Source organism: Eleutherodactylus coqui, chromosome 4 (genome assembly GCF_035609145.1).
Source record: "Eleutherodactylus coqui strain aEleCoq1 chromosome 4, aEleCoq1.hap1, whole genome shotgun sequence".
Taxonomy (NCBI): Eukaryota; Metazoa; Chordata; class Amphibia; order Anura; family Eleutherodactylidae; genus Eleutherodactylus; species Eleutherodactylus coqui.
In genome coordinates this window covers 253,630,917-253,656,901 of record NC_089840.1, presented here as the reverse complement: position 1 = coordinate 253,656,901, position 25,985 = coordinate 253,630,917, and the positions used below count along the sequence as shown (strand labels likewise).

General features: G+C 45.2%; 1 long non-coding RNA gene across 2 annotated transcripts in view; it reads left to right on the top strand.

Annotated features, from left to right (window-relative positions):
* Positions 1 to 625: 625 nt before the first annotated feature.
* Positions 626 to 25,985, top strand: part of LOC136626232 (uncharacterized) — a 58,761-nt gene continuing 33,401 nt past the window's right edge. For both annotated transcript variants that reach the window (XR_010792645.1, XR_010792644.1), the window contains exons 1-2: positions 626 to 689; positions 22,143 to 22,323. This is a non-coding gene — a long non-coding RNA (uncharacterized lncRNA). The remainder of the gene's footprint in view (positions 690 to 22,142; positions 22,324 to 25,985) is intronic.

Sequence of the window (25,985 nt, the reverse complement as noted above, 5' to 3'; positions counted from 1 at the left end):
GCTCGTTGGAGCAGGACCCTCACCCCTATTGTTTCCATCAACTGATTACTATGTAATCGCGGTTCTGTAATTTTTGTATTTTTTGTCTTTCTGTATTCCCCCTGTCTATGTAAGCGCTGCAGCAGAGGCGTAACTTGAAGGTCCCGGGCCCTGATGCAAAACTTATAACAGGGCCCCCAACTATAATGCTTTACTCATAGTACTGGGTTCCCTATATAGAGAAGAGAGGCCTTATGGGCCCCCTACGGCTCCTGGGCCCAGGTGGAACCGCATCCCCTGCATCCTCTATAGTTACGTCCCTGCGCTGCGGAATATGTTGGCGCTATACAAATAAAGATTATTATTATTATTAGGTACAAGGGTGATTAGATGTGCAACTTCTCATCTCAAAAAATACACAGACTCCTTAAATGTGACAGTCAGAGAACATATACCGTATCCTCACCCATTGGCATAGAGGGGTCATAACATGAATAAAGGTGCCTGTATCACCCTCATAGGGTCACTAGACACTGTACAGGGTATTGTTCGCAGTAACACACTCTACTCTTTCTTCCTGCTCTCACTCCTACCTCTCCCCTACATAGACACAGAACCAGGATGTAAAACTTTTCAGCTTGCTCAACTTCAACTAAGTGCTGTGCCCCGATTATTGCACTTAGAGCTTTGATCCTGGTATTATTGGAAAGGTAAGCTGCTGGGCTTTAAAGTGATTTTCCATTTATTCTCGTAGCAGTAATTGTTTAAGTCATGACCAGGGGCATAACTATAAGGAATGCAGGGGATGTGGCCCAGGAGCTTTAGGGGGCCCATAAGGCCTCTCTTCTCCATATAGTAAGCCTAATAGTATGAATAAAGCATTATAGTTGGGGGTCCTGTTACAGATTTTGCATTGGGGCCCAGAAGCTTCAAGATACGCCTCTGATCATGACTTATGATGACAAACATCTTTAACAATGAAAGAGTTTAAAGGCGTTTTCCAGCTAATTTTTGTAGCTGACCTATCCTCAGGATAGGTCATCAATAGTTGATCGCTGGGGCCCACTCTTCAGTACCCCATCCCATCAGCTTTTCAGGACCCAAGCCCATCTGTCATCGCCATTATATAGAGTAGGGAGCAGAAGCAGATTGCTCCAGTCCCTGTGTAGAGGTTGCCCCAGCTCTCCTTAAGCGCATTTTTTGTACTAATATGAAGGGCACTCCAACATAAGGAGTCAAAAAGCACCAATTATAAATATATACGCCTATCATGCTTACAGTGACTGTGCATCAATGTTATGACGCTATATGTCATATGACCAACTCGTATGCATGCAAGAAGTTGGAGTATCAGTAGGTGCTCGTCGGTGAACTCACATGTGCTTAGTATTTAACATTATGGGAATGGCTGTCTAATTGAATAGCTTGTTATATAAACTTTGCAGTGAACTTGGCTAAGTACCCCTGATGAAGATCTAATGAAATGAGCATCTGGTGTGACGAGTCTGCTTCTCTCTTTCTATGGTCATATGTATGTTTATATCAACACGCATTGACTAGGCTGTCTACCATTTGGACCTCCAATCATTAGAGAAAAGCAGGGGCTAAAGAGAATTGAAGGTAAACAGCCAGAACGAGCTACTAGACTACCCATTGAGTGTAGAGAATAGGACAACATTGGCATATCTGAGATACTGCCATCAGCAGTGGCCATGAAATATAGTACCATTTGAAGGACCAACCCATAACATTACAGCACGGTGCCCATAGGGCATTATCATTTATTGTTCTGACTGTTTTGTAAAGAGTCACTGTGTATGTTTCAAAATGTTTGCAATTTTACGCCACCACTTTTTCAAAAAGTGGGCTAGACGTAGCTTTAGGGGGCGTAACCGCTATTTACTTTAATGTATACTAGACACTAGCATACATTATTGTTGATGCAGGTTTCAGTGCGGCACACAGGTGCCGCCAGACATGTCAAATGTATTAAGAGGCTGACCGTTTACTTGGACGGGTGAATGAAATGCCAATCAGAGTAAGCATTCCCCTTATCATACCAATCACACATTGCATTGCAGACATAGTGGGGCATATTTACTTAGACTAGCAGAAACCTCTTAGTTAGAGATGAGCGAGTATACTCGCTAAGGCACATTACTCGAGCGAGTAGTGCCTTAGCCGAGTATCTCCCCGCTCGTCTCTAAAGATTCGGGGGCCGGCGCGGGTGACAGGTGAGTTGCGGCAGGGAGCGGGGGGGGGGAGAAAGGGAGAAAGAGATCTCCCCTCCGTTCCTCCCCGCTCTCCCTTGCCACTCCCTGACCGCCGCCGGCACCCGAATCTTTAGAGACGAGCGGGGAGATACTCGGCTAAGGCACTACTCGTTCGAGTAATGTGCCTTAGCGAGTATACTCGCTCATCTCTACTCTTAGTACATCTCTCTCACCTGGTGGCACTTCCGTGCACCAGATGGAAACCTACGCCACCTCCAGGCTGACGTATATTTCTGCTATAATGGTTGTCAGTTTCTGGTGTATGTCATAATAAATGTAAGAGGCCACAAACTAAAGCTAGGCCCCTTTTTTTTAAGTGGCGGTGTCTGGCATGAGAGCTCAAAAAATTGCATTTTTGTCGTGTGCCACAATTGTGACTTTTGTATGCACAGAGCATAATACATGCTTTAAAATCAGGATGTGTCTGTAGCTTTAAGAGTCTCCAATCTTCTGAAAAATCAGAAACACTGAAGCAATTAGATCTTTGTTTATAGATAGAGAATCCTGTGGATGCAAGTAAGATTTGCACAATGCTGTGGCAGAATTTTAGACTGTTTCTCCCTGAAAATATGTTTTCGTCCATCAATATTTCTGGGATGCCTTGCGTGCACAGCTCTTTTCAGGTCATGCCACAGCATCTCCATAGGGTTAAGATTAGGACTCTGAGTTGGCCATTCTAAAACAGAAAACCGCTTCTTTTTCCACAATTCTTTAGCTGATTTACTTGTGAGCTTTGGGTTATTGTCTTCTATGGTTTATCACCCAATGTCTCGTCAGCTTGTGGTCCTGAACAGTTGCCCTTACATTCTCCTGTAAGATGTTCTGATCCACCTTAGAATACACTGTATCCTTCTTCATTGTACCCCAAGGTGACCAGGTCTTGTAGGAGCAAAGCAGCCCCAAACCATGATGCCCCCTCCACCAGGCTTCTGAGTTGGATGAGGTCTTGGTGTCGTTGTGCAGCATTCTTTCTCCTCCAAACACAGCATTGTGCATTTGTGCTAAAAACTTCAACTTTTGTGTCATTTGTCTATAGCACAGCATTGTTGAACATCTACATGGTCTTGGTAAACTTGAGACAAATGGCAATGATTTTTTTAGGACAGCAGCGGCTTCCTTTTTGGTGTCTTTCCATGAACATAATTCTTGTTTAGTGTTTTTCTAATAGTGGACTCATGAGCAGACGTTTTTGCCCACCATGGATGGTCTTAGGTTTATGTATGAACTCAGGCTATGCAATGCAGTATAACGGGGCAGTAACAGGAACAGAAGTTAGGGACAGCGCTTTGGAAAACGTACAGTAGAAGGGGGTGAAATAACATGTAGGCCTCACCTGGCGTTAACGGCCAAACCCAAAATGAAATTTAGGTCGGTCACAAACACCTCAGACCATCCCATAGAGCAATTGATACTGTTGCTCCTTATGTCTAGCGATACATCCACCAAGGCGGAGAGCATCCGGAATGACACCAAATAACACAATATTCTAGGGCAGTAGCAGGAGGTCTACAAACATCCAGAGAAGCCAGAAAACAGAGGCCGATGCCAGCGCGTATTTACACCAGTATTTGTCTTGTTGTTGAAGTGATATTCCAACACAGTGCTAATTCATTCAATGGAGGTGCTGATTACTAATTTAATTTGTAAAAAAAAACTTCTTTCGGCGCTACAAATAACTTGACATGCAAGTTAGACCTGTAGATGGAGGCTGCTAAAATTGTGCTAATGTGCCCCATTAACTGATGTCACGGTGCATTTATCAAGTGCAGAAACCCCATTAGAATGCTACTGCGATTTTATTTTACTTTAACCGCTAAAATATACCTCACCGTTTCAGTTTCTCCAACTCAGAATTCATGAATTCGATAGAAAGAAACTTAGGAAATATAGTGGGGCCTATTTATCACGGCTTGGATGCCAGAATTCTGGTATCCAAAAGTCACAATTCTAGGGCAAACTGTTTTAGGTATGTATGCCAAGCCCCGCCTCTTTTTCAAAAAGTTGTGGGTTCTGTTTTAGGGGCCATGGCCACACACAATGCACTATATTTAATGGGATATATGCCAGAAACTGACTTAGATTATTAAAAAAAGCTACTCCAGCTCAGAGTTGGTGTAAGTTTTCATCTGGCACGCAGAAGAACGGCTAGGTGAAATAAATGTATTATGAGGCTTGCAGCTCATAGTACATTTGTCGCTCGTAGCGGGCCACAGTGTTTACTATGACTGACGTGAGAAATACCGGTCTGAATAAATAGACCCCATTAAGTTCAAATTGATAACTTAGTCCGTGCAATACCGGATTATGGTATATTCACGTTATTTAGGAATGGTGCAGCAGAAAAGTCTAAACATTAGGTTTTTGTGACCTACTGGGAATTTAAGAATAAAATGACAACTGGATTTTACCAATCTCCTTGCCAACGCTTGTCTTGAGAACAGACTTGTTAGTAACCAGGCTTTATCTGCCTTTATTTAATGGACAAAGCACCCGTGAAACCTGCAGTCAATCTCCTCTCCTTAAAGGACTACTCTGGGCTCTTTTCAACTGATGACCTATCCTTGGATAGGTCATCAGTTGGTGGATGGGGGTCTGCTGCTTGGGACTCCAGTTCATCAGCTGATTGTCCTGCAAGCTATCCAGTGCAGCGGGACGGACGTTATCATCAGTGCACAGGGGAGGAAGTGGGAGAACTATCTTCACTCCCATTGAAATCAATGGGAGCGTCATGTTGCTATTCTACTTCCTGCTTCTCGTTTCGGATAGGACAATGATAATGCCCAGCCTGCTGCACTGGACATCAAATTGGACGATCGAAATCCCAAATGGCTGACCCCTCTCCATCAACTACTGATGGCCTATCCAGAAGATAGGTCATTTGAAGGAGCCCAAACTACCCTTTAATTAAAATACCTTTTGCCAATTAGCTCTTGGAGAAGTTATTGACACAGAGGTTCACTTACTTTTTTCACCTGCACTGTGGGTGACTGCTCAATGTGCTCATCTAGCTGAAACCATATACACCTGTTACATGATTTCTCCATGCCCTTTGATTTATGCTATATTCATACGGGCGATTGTGATTTGAGGCCTCTTTCACATAGGTGTTGCGTTCCAATGCTGCTCACATCTCTGCTGAAAGTTACTTATTTCTGCCCCAAAAATTGTTTGTGATTTTTTGTCCATTGCTGGGAAAATACGCCGCAGCTCCGAAATCCCTCAGTTGGCAGAACTATTAGTAATTACTTTTAAATGCCTCACTAGAGGCACTTGTTAGTGTTTAGCAGTGCTAGCCGCTGCTAAACTCACCCCCTGTCATGTCCGCTGGGCGGACCTCTCCACAGCCCGGACGCAGGTATAAAATACCATGCAATGCGGGACAGTGAGCTCCACTCCAGGTAGATGGAAATAACCTGTCCCTACCAAACAGTGAAGTGAGGAGTCCCTGCTTGCAAGCAGAGTTATTGCCCTGATAAGGACAGCCCTGCTGTCTTCCTCCAGGCTCTGACTATCCCTACAGGAACTGCTGGAGAGATGGACTGACACTGCAACATAACCAACAAAGGTAACCAAAAACAACAAAAAGGATAAAGCAGTACTTATCAGTAAATGGAGCTATCACCCAGGCTAGAGGATCTCACCAGCTCCAACCTCTCCTCTAGTGAACTGAAATCAACAGAAGGGGAAGAGGGCTTGGAAAGAATATAAAGCTCTCCACACCTGCTGATAGGTAGAGCAGCTAGCAATCTCTGCACAACATGCATTAACCCTTGTCCTGCATAGTAACACAGGTGATGGGTCAAACCCTGTGTTATGGCCACCGTGCCACGATGCCGTCGCAACTAATAAGCCGCGACACTTCCCCTCCCTTTTCTGACAGCTGGAGCCACCAGCGTGTTTTGGTCAAAAGATAGGCGGACTGTCCATCCCAGTAAGATGACACCGCTGTAAATATTCCCATTCAATGTGTTCTACTTCCTTCTGATGATTTTTTCTTTGTGAAAAATGCACAGAAAAATCATCTGTGCAAACACAGCCTTAGGCCTCTTTCACACGGGCGCTAAGATTTTCACTCATTCAGATGGCCGGGCTGTGGCGTATAAATGCCACAGCCCAGATTACTGTTGGCCAGGGGGAGAGAGTTCAGCTCTGCTAAACTCTCTCCCCCTTCCCTCCCCTTATACCTGCTTGTGGCTCCCACTGGCTAATCGTGGCCAAAAGATAGAACAAGTCCCATCTTTTCCGGCCACGCGTAAAAATGGGTGCCGGAATTGGCACCGTATGTGCTATTTTTTCCATCCGGCCCCCCAAAATTGCCCACCTGAACAAATGCATTGGAATCCAATTCATCAGTTGGTCTGATTTTAGGCCAGTGATCTATCGCGGCAAAACCGCCGCGATAAAAAGCTTGTGTGAATAAAGCCTTAGATAGACAATCTGGCTTATCTATCAGACCTTTTGCACCTGAATTCCGGTACCAAAAAGGTACAATTTTGACCATCTTTTAGAAAAATGGGCGGGGCCTAGCTTTAGGCTGCATGGCCCATCAGATTTACTATAATTTATGTCAGAAACTGTGCCAAATTTATAATTTAATGCCAGCTCATAGCCAGTCTTGGGCACGGAGGTGCCGCCAGAGGCAACAAGTGCATTGCAGTAGGCTTATACAGAAGGCTTGCACCTATTCCTGCGTTTGTCGCATTGACGCCAGCACATACTTTACTTACCAGAGTATGAAACGCTGGTCTAAGTAAAGGTGCCCCCATGTGCTCCATGTCATCTATCAGGTCATTAAACAGTTAATTGCTGCTTGCGTTAAATAAAAATTGGTGGATTTGCATAACTCAGCTGTTCATATTTTAACATGTAAGGTGCTACATTTGTAATCCTTTGATGAACGTCGTCACCACAAGACGGCATTATGTTAATTCGTATAAGATGTCAGCGCACCTAATCGCCTCGCTGCCACGAGTGCTACAAGTCAGCGTGTCAGAAGCATAAATTAGTATATCATTGTGTCAACTGGAACCCAACGCCCGGGCGTCATTATTAGAGGGCATGCGGTAATAATAGGCTGTCAGGCCCCATAAGCACATGTTAAGTGTTGCAGAAGTGAGTGGGATTTTGACAAGAGCTACAGATGTGGCGAAGCTCAACTTGTCATTTAAAGGGGAACTCCAGTGAAAACCAAACTTTACCATCTCCACAAGATCGCAACATGTCAAAAAGAAATTTTCTGGTCCATTCACACGGCCGCATCATGTGAAAAGGACGCTGCAGCGGTGATCGGCAGAATGGGTTCTAATTAGCTTCACTAGCTAAATAGAGCCAGTTGTCTTCTGCAACGAGCGCCGGAACAGCTGAACTCCCTCCCCCTCCCTTTTTTTTTCAGATCCCTTTGATATTCGTCAAAAGGTAATATCTGCGAGAAAACGCTTGTCTGAATGAGGCCTTAAAATACAATATATTATCATGCTGGATAATAAACCTGGCACATCTTTACATTCCTTGGCCTAACTTTATACCATCTCCTAGTTGACTTTTTTGCGCCAGCGTTTTATCACAATTTTTAGCACATTTCTAAACCTTTTCATGCCAGTTTTTCTTCTTTCTGTGCCAGCCCCACCACTTTTTCGAAAAGTAGCCAAGGCTTTTGGGAGGGGGCATAGCCGCCGATCCTACTGATTTGGGGGTCCCACCCACTTTCGTTTTTTTCACACGATTCTCAATGGGACTTTCTAATGTTAAAAACGCATCATACAAAAATTGCAAAGCAACAACTTGCGATGCGTTTTTAACATTAGAAAGTCCCATTGAGAATCGTGTGACAAAAACGCAAGTGGGTAGAAGCTAGAGATGAGCGAGTATACTCGCTAAGGCACATTACTTGAGCGAGTAGTGCCTTAGCCAAGTATCTGCCCGCTCGTCTCTAAAGATTCGGGGGAGTGGGGGTGGGGCGGGTGACAGGTGAGTTGTGGCGGGGAGTGGGGGGGGGAGAGAGATCTCCCCTCCGTTCCTCCCCGCTCTCCCCCGCCGCTCCACACCCCCCGCCGGCCCCCGAATCTTTAGAGACGAGTGGTAGATACTCGGCTAAGGCACTACTCACTCGAGTAATGTGCCTTAGCGAGTATCCTCCCTCATCCTTAGTAGAAGCCCTTAGGCTTCTTTCACACAAGTGTTTTATCGCGGCAAGGTAGCTGTGAATCGTGACCATCTGAAATATTGGACTCCAATGCATTTGTTCAGATGGGCAATTTTTTGGGTGCGTAACATCAGCCGGCCGGCTGCTTTTATGAACGCTTGGAAAAGATAGGAATCCTATGAGAATCGACAGAAAAGGGAAGGGGGAGGGAGTTTACCAGCAGCTCGCTTTGCTAAAGTCCCTCCCTCTCCTTGCCGAAGCTCCCATAGGCTGGGGTGGAGAGGGGGAGAGAGTTTAGCAGAGTTAAACTCTCTCCCCTCGCCCGACGGTATTGGCCATCTGAATGGCAGGAAAACAGGAGATTGAGCCGCGACTTGGCCCCTCATACGCCCATGTGAAAGAGCCCTCATGTATAGTTTACGCCAGAAACTGGAGTAAGTTATACCGAAAATCTATGCCAGGTTGGACCTATTGTACATTTCCAAGAAGGCGCATGAGGTGATGGGTTGTGTGCCTGAGGTACATGGCAGACATAGAGGCCTTTATCAGGCGTCTGGCTGCCATCGGAAGCCATTGGTACCTCGTGATGGCACTGCGATGGGTGACAGAAGGCGCCTCCTCTCCAAACATCTATTTACATGTTGCAATTGCTATTGGTTGTGACATGTAAGCGGTTTAAATAACAAAATCTGGTGGTTCGAGCAGGAGCCCTGCTGTCAGTAGTCAGTCAAACCCCCGCCGTAGGCTACCTACACACAGGCGAGCACGATATTAGGAGAATTTGGCCCGACATCACTTTTACCAACATGCATTCTTACTCAGATGCGAAAAAACGCCTCCCATCACTTCTGTGAAATAGCGATCCTCCGGCGCGGCTTTCACGCACGTTGGAGGATTGGCAAGTGTTTCCCATTGTTTTTAATGGAAGACATTGCATCGTACGGCATGTAACGTGTTTTCCTGTCCCATTGAAAACAATTGGCGATGCGTTTAGAGGAACGCGAAAAGATCGGACATGCCGCGATGCAGTGAGGGAAAACATTGCTAATGTATATGAGTCCATACAAAAGAATGGAGTTCATATTCGTGCGAGTTCTGTGTGGCTCGCAACGCACCAAATATGGGCGAGATTCTTGGTACCGGTCTTAAAAAGACGTATATGCAGGTTCAAAGCCCGTTAGTGAGGTAAGAAAAAAAGGCGGTTTGGCCGTCACTAAGGGGTTAAAGAGTGTAAACACTCCCAAATTTACACTGCAGCCCAAAATAAATTCCATCATAATGTGTATGAAATGACAAACTCAGCTTATCTACACCTGACAAACTCAGCTCACCTACACCTGACACTCTCGGCTCAGCTATCCGTGGAAAGACTCGGGCACTGGAGTCACGTAGAGATTACATTGCAGTAAGCGAGCGGAGGGCACGTTAAAGAGATTGATAATAAACGGATGGTTGTTCTGTTTTGCAGCGGTTGCACATTTCAGATTCGATGCTGCAACCACAAGCCGCTCGCTACAAGATAATGAAATCACGGGCCGGCCAGCGCGGTGACAACCGAGTGACCAGATAAATAGATAATTTAGTGCTGTAGACAATCCCAAAATCAGACTCCACTTTATCATTTCAGGAAGCAGAAAACTGTACAAACTCAAAAGAAACCCCGCTGACCGCCCCGACATTACGGTCCGCGCACTTCTGGCCGGCGCAATATTCTGCGTGATCACTCCTACTCCCATGTATTCTGCACAAATCTGCGGAGTGTTCTAATTTTTGGATATATGGAAATGACGTAAAAAAAAAAAAGGCCTACGATATTCAAAGGTCTACGATAATTTGGAGCGGATTTCTGTCGTAACAAAGTCGCAAATCGTGGCACACACGATAATTTGTAACTTTTAGCTTTTTTACACCAGTCTTCAATAAGGGTGGACCTGGGCAAGAAGCGGTCATGGCCTCACAGCCTGAGAGATTTACCGCTATTTTTGCAAGAAATTGGCGTAAAATTAATCAGGCACTATAGGGGATGTGGTTGCACCCGTGGCCAGGACCCTTAGGGGGCCCATAAGGCCTCTCCTCTTCATATAGGGAGCCCAGTACTATGAATAAAGCATTATAGTTGGGGGCCCTGTTACAGATTTTCTTTTAGATAGCTGTCATAAGTGTGTGGTGTCAACCTACTTTTCTGTGGCCCACTCTGCAGTTAAATCCCCCAGAAGTGCTGCCTGATACAAGTGTATTAACCCCTTCAGTGGCAGGTTTATCATTACTATGTCAGCGCAGCAAGCCCCGGAGATTTTCCTGGGGTGATTCGAAGTGGCAAACGTGTACAGTGGCACAATAACTCTGTGTCCTGGCCAGCATTTCAGCACTAGAGCTGTCCATGGAAATCTTCCGGGGTTTAACTGCATGGTCAGTGTAGCAAGCCCTGGACATTTTCCGGGCGTGCCACTAAAGGGGTTAAGAGGCTTGTGCCTTTACCACAACTCATGAGGGATGTGGTGTCACCTGTTTCAACTGGGTGCTTTCAGATCAGACTTGTAAATAAGAAAATTTCCATTCACTGACAGCAACCATAGTATGAGAACTATGTCAAGAATGGCAATATGTAAAGGGAACCTATCAGCAGGTTAATGTAAGGCAAGACTATTGCTACAATAATGGCAGTCTTGTCTTTTAGTAAGGTAACCAGATTTTCCCAGGCTCAAAGCAGGACAAAGGGGTGTGGTCAGGGGCGGGGGCTTATCACCATGTATGATTTTACTTCCGTCATTATTAAAATTACACGGTCGTTTCACAAAAGGCAGGGAGCAAATTCTGCAGCATTTCCACATCCAAAAACTAAAAGTTTGTACCATTGTTGCGGATCTTGGCTAGCAATCAGCCGTGTATCTGAAGCTGATTTCCTACTATGCGGCGCTCCTGCTCACCTTCTCCAAAGGCTTCCCGCTGTCAGCACTCCTCGGCTTACGGGTCCCAGAGGCCTGAGGTGGCGTTACCTGACCAGCAACACCTAGCAAGGCTGCTGAGGTTCGAAAGCCAGGGAGTGCCGTCAGCGGGAAGTCTACGGAGGAGGCGAGGGGAGTGCCGCATAGTATGAAATGAGCTGCAGCTACGCAGCTGACTGCCACTTAAAATCCACACTCATGGTATGGATTTTGACTGTTTTTTGGATGCAGAAATGTTGCAGAATTTGCTGAGGAAATTTACGCTGCGGACATTCCGCAGCATTTCCGCCCCTAGTAAACATACCCCAAGTCAGCTAGAGGTATGCTGCCACGTGCAGAGAAGCCTCATTAGTAATAACAACCTCTATATCGGCCCCACTAGTAATAATGACCCCCACAGTGGCCTCAGTAGTAATAGTGTCCCCTATATCAGCCCCAGTAGTAATAATGACCCTCACAGTGGCTTCTCTAGTAATAGCAACCCCTATATCGGTCCCAGTAGTAATAGTGACCCCTAAAGTGGCCTCAGTAGTAATAGTGTCCCCTATATCCACCCAAGTAGTAAAAGTGACCCGCACAGTGGCCTCATTAGTAATAGCGAGCCCTATATCGGACCTAGTAGTAATAGTGACCCCACAGCGGCCTCAGTAGTAATAGTGTCCCCTATCTCGGCCCTAGTAGTAATAGTGACCCCCACAGTGGCCTCATTAGTAATAGTGAACCTTATATCAGCCCAACTAGTAATAGTGACCCCCACAGTAGCCTCAGTACTAAAAGTGTCCCCTATATCCGCCCAGTAGTAATAGTGACCCCCACAGTGGCCCCAGTAGTAATGGTGAGCCCCACAGTGGCCCCAGTAGTAATAGTGACCCCCCAAAGTGGCCCCAGTAGTAATAGTAACCCTCACAGTGGCCTCAGTAGTAATAGTAACCTCCACAGTGGCCCCAGTAGTAAAAGTTTCTCCCACAGTGACCCCAGTAGTAATAGTGACCCCCACAGTGGCCTCAGTAGTAATAGTGACCACCTATATCGACCCGAGTAGTAATAGTGATCTGCACAGTTGCCTCCTTAGTACTAGTGTTCCCTATATCGGCCTCAGTAGTAATAGTGACCCCCACAATGGCCTCAGTAGTAACAGTGACCCCCATTGTGACCCCTGTAGTAATAGTGTCCCCCACAGTTGGCTCAGTAGTAAAAGTATCCCCCCACAGTAGCCTTGGTAGTAACAGGGACCCCCCACAGTGGCCCAGGTAGTAATAGTGACCCCCACAGTGGCCGCAGTATTAACAATAACCCCCACTGTGGCCCCAGTAGTAATAGTGACCCCTACAGTGGCCTCAGTAGTAATAGTTATCCCCACAGAAATAAAAGTAACTCAGCTAAAAGGAAACCAATGTGGCTCGACAAGACGGTACGAGGGGCAATAAACGAAAAGAAGAAAGCGTTCAAACTACTAAAGCAACAAGGCAGCGAAGAAGCGCTAAAATCATACAGGGAAAAAAACAAAATATGCAAAGATACGATTAAAACTGCCAAAGAGGAAGCGGAAAGACGGATCGCAAAAGAGAGCAGAAACAACCCGAAGCTATTTTTCAACTACATAAACAGCAAAAGGATTTGCAGGGAGAGCGCTGGCCCTTTAAAAAACAATGCAGGAGAAATCATTGATGATGACGAAGGGAAAGCAAATCTAATAAACAGTTTCTTCTCAAGTGTGTTCACCAAAGAAAAGGAAATGCCACACGAGGAGCAGAGGAATAAAACGAACCCCTCACAAAATATCTCATACCTAACGCAGGAGGAGGTGCGGAAGCGTCTAAAGAAAACTAAAATTGATAAATCACCGGGCCCTGATGGATTACACCCAAGGATACTAAAGGAACTAAGTGACGAGATAGCTAGGCCGCTATACCTTATATTTCTAGACACTATCAAGACTGGAGTAGTACCATTGGACTGGCGCATTGCCAACGTGGTACCAATCTACAAAAAAGGGAGCAAAAGTGAGCCTGGTAACTACAGGCCAGTAAGTCTCACTTCAGTAACGGGAAAAATTTTCGAGGGGATTCTGAGAGACGCCATCGATGAGTACCTCAAGGAGATTAAGGGAATAACTCCTCACCAGCATGGATTCATGAAGGGTCGCTCATGTCAGACAAATCTGATCAGTTTCTACGATGAAGTAAGCTCTAAGCTGGACCAGGGAGAATCTATTGATCTTGTATATCTGGACTTCTCTAAAGCCTTTGACACCGTGCCACATAATAGGCTAGTATACAAAATGAGGCAGCTCGGACTGGGCGAAAACGTGTGTAAGTGGGTAAAAAATTGGCTCAACGATAGAAAGCAGAGGGTGGTAATAAATGGTTCGTACTCTGATTGGACCACAGTCGCTAGCGGGGTGCCACAGGGTTCAGTATTAGGCCCCACTCTGTTCAACATATTTATTAATGACTTGATAGAGGGGCTGCACAGCAAAATATCAATATTTGCAGATGACACAAAATTATACAATGTAATTAATGCAACGGAGGACAATATGTGGCTACAAACGGACCTGGATAAGATGGGGGCATGGGCAGAAAAATGGCAAATGAAGTTCAATGTTGAAAAATGTAAGACTATGCACATGGGCAAGAGGAACGGATGTCACGAATATTCACTTAATGGGGTACCACTAGGGAAAAGTGATATGGAAAAGGATCTGGGGGTATTAGTGGATAATAGACTAAACTGGAGTAACCAATGCCAGTCAGCCGCTGCAAAGGCAAATAAAGTCTTGGGGTGCATCAAAAGAGGAATAGGGGCGAAGGACGAGAACATCATCCTCCCACTATATAAGGCACTTGTCAGACCTCACATGGAATACTGCGTACAATTCTGGACACCGGTGCTCAGGAAAGATGTCACAGTGCTTGAGGGGGTTCAAAGAAGAGCGACTAAACTAATACATGGAATGACGGGACTGGAATACCCAGAGAGGCTATCCAAATTGGGTCTATTTACTCTAGAAAAAAGAAGGTTAAGAGGCGACCAAATAACCATGTATAAGTACATGAGGGGACAACACATGGATCTCTCCCGCGATCTGTTTACACCCAGGACCTCGACGGTAACAAGAGGACATCCGCTACGATTAGAGGAAAGTAGGTTTCATCACCAACACAGAAAGGGGTTCTTTACTGTAAGAGCAGTTAGACTGTGGAACTCTCTACCGGAGGAAGTGGTGATGGCAAAATCCATAGAGGAGTTTAAAAGGGGACTTGATGTCTTTCTGGAGAAGAAGGATATTACAGGATATAAATATTAGGTTAAGTGTCAATCCTGGAATATAGGCAGGTAGGAACTATTAGGGGTTGATCCAGGGAACAGTCTGATTGCCATTAGGGAGTCGGGAAGGAATTTTTTCCCCAAAAGGGCTAATTGACTTCTGGCCTTGGGGTTTTTTGCCTTCCTCTGGATCAACACAGTAGGATAGACAGGCTGGACTAGATGGACAATGTCTTCATTCGGCCTTACATACTATGTTACTATGTTACTATGTTACAGTGGCCTCAGTAGTAATAGTGACCCCCACAGTGTCCTCAGTAGTAATAGCAAACCCTATATCGGTCTCAGTAGTAATAGTGACCCCTAAAGTGGCCTCAGTAGTAATAGTGTCCCCTATATCCACCCAATAGTAAAAGTGACCCGCACAGTGGCCTCATTAGTAATAGCGAGCCCTATATCGGACCTAGTAGTAATAGTGACCCCACAGCGGCCTCAGTAGTAATAGTGTCCCCTATCTCGGCCCCAGTAGTAATAGTGACCCCCACAGTGGCCTCATTAGTAATAGTGACCCTTATATCGGCCCAACTAGTAATAGTGACCCCCACAGTAGCCTCAGTACTAAAAGTGTCCCCTATATCTGCCCAGTAGTAATAGTGACCCCCACAGTGGTCCCAGTAGTAATAGTGACCCCCACAGTGGCCCCAGTAGTAATACTGAGCCCCACAGTGGCCCCAGTAGTAATACTGAGCCCCAAAGTGGCCCCAGTAGTAATAGTGACGCCCCACAGTGGCCCCAGTAGTAATAGTAACCCTCACAGTGGCCTCAGTAGTAATAGTAACCCCCACAGTGGCTCCAGTAGTAAAAGTTTCCCCCACAGTGGCCCCAGTAGTAAAAGTTTCCCCCACAGTGACCCCAGTAGTAATAGTGACCCCCACAGTGGCCTCAGTAGTAATAGTGACCACCTATATCGGCCCCAGTAGTAATAGTGATCTGCACAGTTGCCTCCTTAGTACTAGTGTTCCCTATATCGGCCTAAGTAGTAATAGTGACCCTCACAATGGCCTCAGTAGTAACAGTGACCCCCATTGTGACCCCTGTAGTAATAGGGTCCCCCACAGTTGGCTCAGTAGTAAAAGTATCCCCCCACATTAGCCTCGGTAGTAACAGGGACCCCCCGCAGTGGCCCAGGTAGTAATAGTGACCCCCACAGTGGCCGCAGTATTAACACTAACCCCCACTGTGGCCCCAGTAGTAATAGTGACCCCTACAGTGGCCTCAGTAGTAATAGTTATCCCCACAGTGGCCTCAGTAGTAATAGTGTACCCCACAGTGGTCCCAGTAGTAATAGTGTTCCCTATATCGGTACGAATAGTACTAGTGATTCCCACAGTTGCCTCCTTAGTACTAGTGTCCCCTATATTAGCCCTAGTACTAATAGTGACTCTCACAGTAGTATGAGCAATATTAGAGCCCCCCTGCAACCAATATACTTACATTCTTCTTGTATTCAAAGTGCCACTGCTCCTTTGCTCAGCGCTGCTGCGGATGGAAGTGTGTGTGCCTGGATGCCTCCTCCCTTCTCCTCTCCTCCTGCAGAGCTAACAAGGAGAGGTCAGGGGAGGAGGATCCCAGGTGCACTGAGTGATTACCAGGTGGGATGCTGCAGCACCGAATGGAAAGGGTCCCAAAGCGGGACTGTCCCACCTAAATTGGGACATCGGGTCAGTTTACTTTTAGGATACGTTCACATCAAGCGGCAATGATGCAGTAAATCCCACGGCAAATTCTGCTTAAAAAAAACATCAAGATTTTCACCATAGATGCAGACTTTGACCAGAGATCAGCTGTGTATTCGCTGTCAATTTTAGCAGCTACAATGCTGCCCCTCAACGCGTAATACATTGCACAGTCAGCACCCCTTGGCATAGGTCATCCTGCATTTTGTGAGCGCCGAGCTGCTGGTCAGGTAATTCCACTTCTGTATCACCTGACGAATGATTCAGCACTCACTAGAGGGGGAGCACCATAGCTGCAGACAGTCAGACCTTCACTCCACAGTGTCTCACTCCGAGTCTCTCTCAGCGTCTTTCTCTACTGGTACTCCGACAGTACCTACTGCACCCTGCCAGTTACCCAGCACTCCTCCAGTGGCATAGAAGAAATTGTCCTTATGTATTGGGAACCTTCGCCTATCAATAAGCCTCCCTCAAGCATGCTCTGTTTATCTGCGCCAAAATTTGGTGCAAATTTTGGCACATGTAATAATTTGATGCAACTTTTGCTTTTGGCACATACGACAATCCATTGCCATAACAACAATTTAACCCTTCAGGGGAGCTCCTTGCGCCCTAATGCGGGCTATTATACATACTAGAATGCATCCGTATTGTGCCCATCTGAAAGTGGCCTTAGTAAATGATCTCCAACCTGTGGCAGGTAGTCCAGTTGTTGCCAGAGACTATCAGGGAATAGTGGGACTTCTAGTTCTTCCACTGCTGGACAACCGCAGGTTGAGCACCACTTCTCTAAGGGAAATGCCTTGTGCTTACACCTATATTAACCCTCCATAATGCTCAGTAACCCTCTCCTGGGGACATGAATGATGGTACCTGCGCCCACGTCACCATCTCATATATCCAGCTTCGGGCATATAGAAGTAAACAACACACAGAGCTGCAGAGCTCAGAATTGGTTTGTTCTTTAATAAAAGGATATAGTCATTGTTTCCCAACCTGCGAACATATATTACTGTCATTACTGCTGCGCTGCTCCAGGCAGAACTTGTTCCCTTGAAGTAAATTTACTGTTTTGCAGTTTTTGGAAATCTTGCTCTGTTTAGGTGTATAACTTTCTCACTGTCAGACATTTGGGCATAATCTGTAAGTTTATGTATTGATTCCATTTGCCCGGTTCATGATCGTTACTTTGTCCTCGCCGCCCCTTCTGGTTAATAATATTCCTGTCAAGAATGTGATTCAGAATGAAGCAACTTTTTCAAATAGTCTCCATTAAGGTATGTTTGCACAAGGCAGATATGCTGCGGGATGTCCACAGCGGAAATTCCACGGCAATTCTGCAGCATTTCCACACCCAAAGCAAGAGTCCCACAGCTGATTTGAGAAGATTCCATACTCACCTCTGAAGTCTTCGGCTGTCAGCGTACTCCTTCACCTGTTTCCCGGCGGCTTGTACTGCGTGCAGCTCCGCTGGTCAGGTGATGCAGAAGAGGGTTATGCTGGTGCAAGTGCAACACCCCAGAGGGGTGACCCTAGGGACCTGGCTAACAGGAAGAGCTGAGAAGGTTAAGTGCTGTCTCGTCACAGTGGCACTTACCAGGCTCTGGTTCCTAAGGGATGCCACGTAGCCAAGGCCGCAGCAGGATTGCAGGCCAGCTTCGACACTCCTTTGGCAGTGAGTGCCAATAAAGGGGATGGGGGGAGTAGTAGTACAAATAACTCATGACACCACCGTTCACACACAGCGTTATTCTATGTATCTCGGGTCCCTAGGAATGGTTAGGGCCCGGTATAACTTTTACCTGGATATTAAACTTAAACAACAGGTAATACAGGTACAATTCACTTTCAGTAAAAACAGGCTAAAGCTCATAAGTAGGGAGGATACACAGGGTAAGTATGGCTCTACAGTCCACGTTATCTATATGTCACTGGTCCTGGATTGGGAGCCCTCCAGAGGAGGAAGGGGGTAGGGGTCACTCCACATACACTCAAGGTAGGCTTAGCCAATATACACCCCGTACAGCAGATGTGTGGGTAACTCAATAAAGTACCTCCGTGCGATGATCCTAATGCCGGACGACTGCGCAGGTACCTGTTTTCAGAAACTGGGGGTTGCACTCTCTCTGTTGCTGGGACTTACTCCTCTCACAATCACACTCCAAATCCTACGGGATATTGCTCCTCTTCCATCTTCACCTACATGAAAGCTAAAGGTGCTTCCATGTGGCTCTGTGTTAGCCCTCTCTTGGGTCCCTGAACAAGATCGCACTCACAGGTTGAAGATAGAACTCTTTTCAAATTCCAGGAATTTTCAAAGATTATGGAGAGTGGTTCAGCAATTACCTCTGCTGCTTCCCTTGGTATCCTAGCATGTAATTCTCCTGGACCTGCAGACTTGAGTTCATTCAAGTTAGCTAAATGTTCCCTCACCATCTCTCTGTTTATAGATAGCCTGCATTCTTTCATTCCCCCAATAGCACTGGGAAGGTCAGTTGATGTTCCATCTACTTTCTGAGAGAAACACATATAAAATAGGAATTTTAAAGTTCGGCCTTCTCAACATCATTCTTAACCAATTCACCATTTTCATCTTGTAAGCATCCAATAGCATCTTTGACTTTTCTTTCACTTTTGACATACTCCCCAAATCCTTTTTTATTGCTTTTGGCCTCTGTTACAAGCCTCAATTCATTATTAGCTTTAGCTTTTCTGACACTTGCCCTACAGTTTCTGCGGGTCACATTATATTCTTCTTTAGATATTCCCACCTCTTTCCATTTGATAAACATATTTTTCTTCGCTTTTAACATGCGTGCAGGTTCTGTGTTCATCCATCCTGGTCTCTTTAAATGCTTCCCATTCTTCCTTCTTTTAGGGATTGTTAAAGATTGTGCTTTGAGAATCTCATTCACAATATTTCCCAACCTTCTTGGACATTTCTGTCCTTAAGAACATCCAGCCATTGCTTTCTCCCTACCTTCTTTCTGAGTTCATTAAAATCTGCCTTTCTGAAATCCAACCTTGAGGTCTGAGTCTTTTCAGATCTTTCTCCTCTTTTTATCCAAAATTCAAGGATAGCATGATCTTGCTCCCCATGTATAAAAATAATAAACAACTATTTTAAGTGGCACAAAGGAACCACTGTTACTTTGAGTGCATAGGAGGGCATTACTACTTTTCTACAGCACAAAGTGGGCATTATTATTTTGTGGGGGACATAGAGGGGAATTACTAATATGTGGGGCATAAAGAAATGTTATTACAGTGTGGGGCGCAAACTAGGCACTATTTCTTGTGGTGATCAATACAGGTAACTTATTACTGTGGGCGAGCAGTTTTGCTTTGTGGGGCACAAGAGGAGGCTTTTTTACTGTAGGAGGCACTGTAAGGAGCAAATGGGGGTAATGACAGGATGGGGAGAGTGTGCAGTAGCAAATCATAGCTTTAAAAAATCTCTATGGTGGTCTGGGCCTGATAACAAAGAAAAGAGAAAGTAGACAACACCAATGAGAGAAGATATCACTTGTGATCACTGGAGGCAACTATCAATCACTATCATTGCCTAGATTTAGAACTGATATCTGATTATTATGGTGATTGCATTATAAAGAGGTTACTAGAACCGAGCTTCTGTATCTAAGACACCATATTATAAATGTTCTCTTATAGATATGCAATCTGATTGTATATACTGTATGTATTATTGAAGAAAGACCACGGCTGGTAGCCATGTAAAGTAGGTAAAGCTGAACTTCTGTACCCAAGCCCATGAGCCTTTAGCTATGCCCCTGTTTAGATATTGGATGCATATAGTGAGATATATATGAGATAGATAGATATGATATAGCTAACTTAAATTAATTCAAGTCTCAAGATCCAGAGAAATTACATCCTAGGATACTAAGGGAAGCAGCAGAGGTAATTGCTGAAGCACTCGCCATAATCTTTGAAAATTTCCAGAAAACAGGAGAAGATTAGAAAAGGGCAAATGTTGTCCCTATCTTCAAATAAGGGAAGAAGGTGGACCCAGGAAACTATAGGCCTGTGAGCCTGACTTCTATACCGGGAAATATCTTTGAACAGATTATTAAACAGCATGTATGCAAGTACTTGGATAAAGTAGATCGCGGCAGGGAAAAAGTTCACAGAGGGAGCACTCTCCCTCTGTGTATCCGGCCGGCTCTCGCGATGTTATCGCGAGAGCCTGGCCTGTCGCCATGGCAACAGGATGCCAGACACTGGCGTCCTGTAGTGCCAATGCCTATAATCGCTGTATAAGCGATAAGTGACACAAATGTTTTTTTTTTTTTAAAAAAGATTTAAAAAATGAATTAAAAAAATGTAGAAAAAAGTTTAAAAAAAACCCTTTTTTTCAAATTAGCATAAAAAAAGGTAAAAAAAATTACCTTACATATTGGTTGCATCCGTAATGACGCATACAATAAGTTGCATATGCTTTTGAGTGTGCACGGAAAAAAGTGTAAAAAAGCGCTAAAAAATTGAGGCAAAATGCTAATTTTTATCATTTTGCCTCACTAAAAATGCAATAAAAGTGATCAAAAAAGCCGCATGTACCCCAAAATGGTACCAATAAAAACTACAGCTCGTCTCGCAAAAAATAAGCCCTCATAGAGCTCCGTACATAAAAAATTAAAAAGTTACAGGACTTTGAATGCAGCGATTTAGAAAAAAAAAAGATTTCCAAAAAAGGGTTTTTATTGCAGAAAAGTGGAAAAACCTAAAAAAAACGACCCGCAGAAAAAATGGATTGTCTTATTTATGCTGCATGATTAACGCTGTAAAAAAAAAATCTATGGCAGAATTGATGCGTTTTCTCTCCCTGCTATCATAAAAAAAAAATAAAAGTTTTACAATATAGTCTATGTATCCAAAAATGGCATCGTCAAAAACTACAGTTCGCCACGCAAAAAACAAGCCCTTATTTGGCCGCGTCCACAGAAAAATAAAAAAAATTATGACTTTTGATAAATGGAGAAGAAAATCCGTCAAAAATCCTTGCGTCCTTAAGCCCAAAATAGGCCATGTCATTAAGGGGTTAAGAGAAGCATAGAGTCTAGATCACATGAGGTCATTATCCCCCTCTACTTTTCCTTAGTCAGACCTCATCTGGAATACTGTGTCCAGTTCTGGGCATCCCAAACTGGAGCAAGTTCAGAGAAGAGTTACCAAGATGGTGAGCGGTCTGCAAATCATGTCCTATGAAGAACGGTTAAAGGATCTGGGAATGTTTAGCTTGCAAAGAAGAAGGCTGAGAGGAGACTTAATAGCTGTCTACAAATATCTGAAGGACTGTCACAGTGCAGAGGGATCAGCCCTATTCTCATCTGCACAAGGAAAGACAAAAAGCAATGGGATGAAACTGAAAGGGAGGAGACACAGATTAGATATTAGAAAAAACTTTCTGACAGTGAGGATGATCAATGAGTGGAACAGGTTACCATGGGAGGTGGTGAGTTCTCCTTCAATGGAAGTGTTCAAACAAAGGCTGGACAAATATCTGTCTGGGATGATGTAGTGAATCCTGTACTGAGCAGGGGGTTGGACAGAAGACTCTGGAGGTCCCTTCAAGCTCTACCATTCTATGATTCTATATGAGATAGATAGATATGAGAGGAGAGATAGATAGATAGATAGATAGATAGATAGATAGATAGATAGATAGACCTATTATTGTCATAAATTCACCAAAAACCAACTCCTAATAGTTGTTGAATGTGAATGCTCTTACTGACACCAGTAAATCTGTCACATTTTCACTATTTTCTAAATTCAGGAGATGTTTTCTCTTTGGACTGGTGAGAAGTTACAGTTATTTCCACTGAATCCTGTGCTGTAGGAGGAGATGGAATTGGATCAGCGTTTTCTGTTATCGACACAGTGGGGTTCAATAAAATCAATGTGTGTGGATGGAGCAAGGACTTGACCTTCATTTGTCATTTCAAAGAAGCAGCCAGGTGTGTAATTGGGAAGAAGTTCAACTTTTTACAAGCTGTGCTAATGAGATGGACTATCACTTTAACAGAAATTTCAATAGAACCTGTCACCGCTCCAGAGTTGTGTGTTTTAGTAAATACTTGCATTCCCCATGAAGTAGCAATGCTGGAGGATCCTTTCTGTGCACATACATACAGATGTATCAGTTGCAAACGTTACCATGACTGGAGCATTGTGATAGCTTTGGAATGCAGCCAGATTGGATTATATATCAAAAATAAATCGTATTTGCAGACACAATGAATTTACTTAAAAGAAGCACTAACACGTTTTCACCCCCATCAGCACGCCATCCTCGGAGTTTGTTTTTTGACTGTTGTCCATGGCAATGTCAACCTAAAGTTCTCTTGGGTTGGCTTGCCATCAGCGCACACAGTGATTTTAGGAAATAGCCAGTATTTTACTGCAGCAGGTCAAGTGCAGATGGTGAAGGTAGGTGAGTGCACAGGTAAAGGGGTAGTTTATGACAGTTGATATTACGCCATTTTAAAGGGGTGGTCTCGCGAAACCAAGTGGGGTTATACACTTCCGTATGGCCATATTAATGCACTTTGTAATATACATTGTGCATTAAATATGAGCCATACAGAAGTTATTCCACTTACCTGCTCCGTTGCTAGCGTCCTCGTCTCTATGGTTCCGTCTAAATTCGCTGGCAGCTTGCTTTTTTAGACGCGCTTGCGCAGTCCGGTCTTCTCCTTTCAGCACGAGCCGCTTTAGTGTGCTCCCCGCTACAGCTCTTCTGCGCATGCGCAGATGAGCTGTCACTGCTCGGGAGCGCGCTGGAGCGGCCATTCTGTACCATCCTCTGTTAGAGGAAGGTGCAGAGCCGCCCAGCTGTCCGGAGAAGCCGCCCAGCTGTCCTGCCGTCCAGGTAAGTGATGGGCCGGGGGGGCTGCCGCTGCGCCGGGGGGGCTGCCGCTGCGTCGGGGGGGGCTGTCGTCGCTGTCGCTGCGATGGGGGGGCTGTCGCTGCGCCGGGGAGGGCTGCCGCTGCGATGGGGGGGCTGTCGCTAGGCCGGGGGGGGCTGCCGCTGCGATGGGCGGGCTGTCGCTAGGCCGGGGGGGGGGGGCTGTCGCTGCGATGGGGGGGCTGTCGCTAGGCCGGGGGAACTAGCGCTGGGTCAGGGGGGTAAGTGATGGGTCGGGGGTGATGTTCACTGACAGGTGAAGGCCCCGGAGCCCAGCGCTGGGCTCCGGGGCCTTCACCTGGGCTCTGGAACCTAGCGCTGGGCTCCGGAACCTAGCGCTGGGCTCCGGAACCTAGCGCTGGGCTCCGGAACCTAGCGCTGGGCTCCGGGGCCTTCACCTGGGCTCCGGAACCTAGCGCTGGGCTCCGGAACCTAGCGCTGGGCTCCGGGGCCTTCACCTGGGCTCCGGGGCCTTCACCTGGGCTGAGGGTCTAGCGCTGGGGAGCCGGGAGCGTAGCGCTGGGGAGCCGGGAGCGTAGCGCTGGGGAGCCGGGGGCTAGCGCCGGTTACCTGCTGCCTGGCGGTGGGTGACTGGTCGGCGGCTGCGGGGCGTCTGGTCGGCGGCTGCGGGGCATCTGGTCGGCGGCTGCGGGGCGTCTGGTCGGCGGCTGCGGGGCGTCCGGTTGCCATGGAGACACAGCTGGCAGCGTCTCGGGAGCGCGCACGTCGGGCTGCAGCGAGCGACGGGGAAAGAGCCGGCGGCCATCTTGGGGAAACTTTTATAAGTTGCTGAAACGCTGGAACGGTAAGTACAAACCAGCTAGGAAAGTCATTTACAGGGGTAATTAGTAATGTATGTTTAATTAGGGGGACTGGGCAAAAAAAAATAATCACTGCTTCCTCGAGACATCTCCTTTAACAGGGCCTAGAATGGAGGGGAAGACTCTGTTAGAATTAAAAATGGGTCAGAGGAGCCTTAGCCAAGACCTTACCCGATGAGATCGCAAGGTACCGTTTGGTTGCATTGGCAGCCTGGAGATTTCTAAAGGCCCACAGGGCTGCCATGTATTTCTGCCTATTAGAATGAGTTTGTGACTCTTCCTAATAGAATGCCGGCAGAAATATCATGTACTGCAATACTGAAGTATTGCAGTGTATGGTATAAGCGATCAAACAATTGCAAGCTCAAGTCCCCTATGGGGACTAGAGAAGGGAAAATAAGTGAAAAATGACATTTTTTAATATTATAAAATATAAAGGATACTAAAAGTTAAAAAAATACTTTTCCCGTATTTATAATAAAAAATGTAAACAAAACCCCCAAACATATCTGGTACTGCCACGTCTGTAAGAGTCGGCTCTATCAAAATGCTGCATTATTTATACTACAAGATGACGACGGTAGAAAATAAAAACAATGCCTTCATTGCACTTTTTTGGTTACACTGTCTCCAAGAAAAAATGTAACAAAAAGCAATCAAAAAGTCATATGTCCTCCAACATAAAAATGAGCCATCACAGAACTGTGTTGATGGAAAGATCGAACAGTTATGCCTGTCAGAAGATGCCGATGAGCATTTATAAACCTTTTTTTAAAAGATATTTCTTAAAAGTAGTACAGCAAAGAAAAACGAAATCATTTGGTATTGTTGTAATTGTACTAATAAAGTTCTCATGGCCTTTTTGTTGTAAAAACAAGACGCCGCCCCCAAACACCACATTATATGGTATACTAGCTGATATACCCGGCTTCGCCTGAGTTAATTTGGTACTGGTGTTTATCTGGTGTTCACACGGAAAATCTTATGAAGTCGTGGTTACTTTAGAGATACCGAGGAAAAAACTATGTTCACCATTTTGCATGGTTCTTTGCGTTACCCAGGAAACACCACATGGAGGTAACCATGCGACGTTTCCTTTATATAAAATGACATCGGGAAGTGAGAGAATGAGATTACGTACGGAAAATTGAACGCTAATTCTTTTGCGCTTAGAATTGAATAATCAAGCTGGGACCCATTAACTTTTCCTGTTTATGACATAATCAATGCTCGTGCCAAATTTCAAGTTTCTATGACATCAGAAAGTGAGAGAATTACATTACGTATGGAAAATTGAACGCTAATTCTTTTGCGCTTAGAATTGAATAATCAAGCTGGGACCCATTAACTTTTCCTGTTTATGACATAATCAATGCTCGTGCCAAATTTCAAGTTTCCATGACATCGGGAAGTGAGAGAATTAGATTCTGTACGTAAAATTTGGATGCTAATTCTTTTGCGCTAGAATTAAATAATCGAGTTGGGACCCATTAACTTTTCCTATTTTGGAGATAATCTATGCTTCTGCCAAATTTCATGTTACTACGACATCGGGAAGTTGGGGAATTAGTGTCGAGTCTGTCAGTCAGTCAGTCAGTGAGTCAGTGAGTGAGTCAGTGAATCAGTGAGGGCTTTCGTCTTTATATATATATAGATTAAATAGTACCATAGAAAAATGCAACTCATCCCGCAAAAAACTGCCCTAACACAGGTACGCTGACGGGAAAAAAAAAGAGTTACGGTATGATTTTGTGAAACTGAGGCGGAGAAAGCTGAAAATTAAAGGGGTAAAGCCTTATTTGTCTCCTCCAAATCTAAGGTCAAGACCTTCTCTTCCTGAGACTATGGAGAGTTCTGTACAGTTAACATTCTTCGAGTCCATCTAGTATTT